Genomic DNA, 2824 nt, shown 5'->3' with positions numbered 1-2824 from the left:
CGAGCCCGGTCAGCGGTGTCTCCCTCCCTCCAACTCCCCCCCCACACCAAATGGAACTTCCCGACCCCCCCCCCCAACTTTTGGCCAAAGGCATCCTCGGCCCCGTTCCCACCTTCGCTGCTGGGTGCCTGCATGTCTTATTTTCGGGGTATGTCTTATATTTTAAAAATCTCAAAAATCCTGCCATGGCTTACTTTATGACTACGGCTTAAAAAAGGGGAAACACGGTATACAACCACCACCACTTTGCTCTATTAGTTATGCACTTGCCGTGTGCTGGCACAAATAGCATCAATAGCATTTTGATGGGGTGGCACTCTTGTGCCAGGCAGGGGGTGGGTGCCAAGCACCCAGTCTCCTGTCCCTCCCCCCCCACTTTTAATTAGTATAAAACCCACAGGGAACTCTGTAGCACAAATGAGCCCCTTGCAGAAAGCAGAGCTTGGAGTTGGCTGACAAGGCAGCTGGGCTTGTTGCATGGCACTGTGCTGGCACGACCTCAGCCATTGCCCACCACTTAAATTTCCCAGGGGAATTTGAGTTCGCTGTGGCATGGGCCTGTGCCCAAAGTGCTTCCAAGTACCTAGCCGTAAAGAGACGGGTGCCAGGCAAGGAACCTGTAGGCCCCAGGGGCCACCCTGCTGGTGCTGCCAAGGCCCTGGCGTGGCGGGCCCCGTGGCACTAATGCTGCTCAAGCCTGGAAAGCTCAGAGCTGCCACCTGGCTGGGGCTAAGGAGGTCTGGTCAGTTGCCCAGTGGGAGATGCCATGGTGAAAGCAAGCAAGAGACACCACGCAGGGAGTCAGCCAGCCAGCTGTGTCCTCCAGCCCTTGGCCAGCCTGCAACCCACTGGGGGCAGCCCAGGTGGCGGCTTGGAGGTCAGAGCCAGCTGCTGCTCTGGGGTCTTCCTCCACAGACAGGTGGCTGGGGTGGGGGTGGGGTGCTCCTCCCTCCTACACAGATCAGCTGGGCTTTGCCTAGTGATGAGGAAAGCCCCCTCCCGGGCGATGCTGCCCTCCTCCGCACTTGAGATGGTGCCAAGCCATCCTGGATTTGGGCAATGTGCCCAGTCAACCCCAGAAGGTCCTCCTGCCTCCCTATGGGCAAGGGTGTGGGGGGGTCGTCACTGGGAGAGCAAAGAGAAAGAGCCCTTTGTTGCAGCTTCCCCCAAAGTGGGGAGTGATGGAGGAGACTCCGGGGCACCAAAGGACCCAGGGAGTTTTTTTGCTTCATGTGCCCCACACCCATTCCCTGAAGGAGAGCCCAGGATTCCTGGCCCTGGATCTCCTGGGGAGAGGGGCATGGGCAGGGCAGCTAGGAGGCTTTGATAGCCCCCTTGCCTGTGAGTTTGGCTAGACCTCTTTTCAGGCCCCCCCAGTTGGTGTCCATCATGGCAGTTTGTGAAACTGAATCCCAGAGTTATGCGTCAAATAGCACTTCCTCTTGCCTGCTGCACATCTTCCAACGCTCAGCTTCATGGGATGTCTCAGAGTTATGAGGGAGAAGAATTTCTCGCTCTCCATTCCATGCACAATTTGTTACACACCCCTGCCATGCCTCTTACTTGCCTTTTCTCCAAAAGCCCCAAATGTTGGAACCTTTCTTTATCAGGGAGTTGATCACTTTTGTTGCTCTTTTCTGAGCCTTTTCCAGCTCTACAACATCCCTTTCAAGGGACGCATCCAGAACTGTGCACAGGGCTCCGACTGCAGCTGCACCAGAGGTTTGTTTAACAGCACGGTGATACCTGAGGTTTTGTTTCCAGTTCCTTTCCTAATGATCCCTAGCATGGAATTTGCCTTTTGCCACAGGAGTTAAAATCTTTACCAAGCCATCCACTGGGGCCCCAAATTCTCTCATTCCTGGTTAATCACTGCCAGTTCAGACTCCAGAAACATATATGTGAAATTAAGATTTAGTTATTTTTCTCTGGGCATTTGCCATTTCACCTCCATACACTCAGTTTGGAGAGGTTTTTTTAGGAGCTCCTCACTGTCACTTTTTGATTTCACTACCCTGAACAATTCTGTATCATCGGCAAAATTGGGCCCTTCGCTGCTGCTCACCCTGAAGTCCAGGGATTCAAACTGCCAACCTTCTGATCGGCAAGCCCAAGAGGCTCAGTGGTTTAGACCACAGCGCCACCCACGTCCTCGTATTAATGGAGTAAGCAATAAATAAAAAACAAGGTCCCCAAACCGATCCACTTGCTACATCTCTCCCCCCACAGAACTGTCCCTTGATTTCTCTCCTCTGCTGCTTCAGTTTCTTAACCAGCTCCCGATCCCCAAGAGGATATTTTTCTGGATTGCCAAATAAATCTCCATCGCAGGCCTGCTGCTCAGCTGGTCTTGGAGGGGGTGTCCCTGGCTCAGCCCCCCTAAGGGGAGAAACAAGCCCATGGGGCAACAGCAGCTGCTGCCTCCGCCGCACCGATTTGCCCTTGGGTTGCCATGGGGAAGCCCCCCGCAGATCAGACTAAGCCCTCTGCCAAGAGGCCTTGGGAAGGACGGGACCTCCTCCGCTCCCCTCCCCGCTTTTGCCTCCGGGAGGGCGGCCGGCCGGCCGGGCGTTTCCTCTTGGTCCCATTTCAAGAATGCGCCCCCTCACCCCCTCCTGCACTTCCTCGCTCTGGGCGGGGCGTGCGCTCCCTTCCCCGGCCCCGCTCCCCGGCCAGCATCCTGCCTCCGGAAGGAGCTGCTGCTGCTGCCCCCGCCAGGCCGGCCCCCTGTGCCAAGGAGGGCTGCTGCCAGCGCCCCGCAGTGCCCCCCTCCCTCCGGCGGGGAGGCGGAGCAGCGCCAGCCTGACAGCCAGAGGCCCCTCCT

The sequence above is a fragment of the Zootoca vivipara genome, chromosome 14 (genome assembly GCF_963506605.1).
Source record: "Zootoca vivipara chromosome 14, rZooViv1.1, whole genome shotgun sequence".
Classification (NCBI taxonomy): domain Eukaryota; kingdom Metazoa; phylum Chordata; class Lepidosauria; order Squamata; family Lacertidae; genus Zootoca; species Zootoca vivipara.
Note: the sequence above shows the minus strand (reverse complement) of the source record.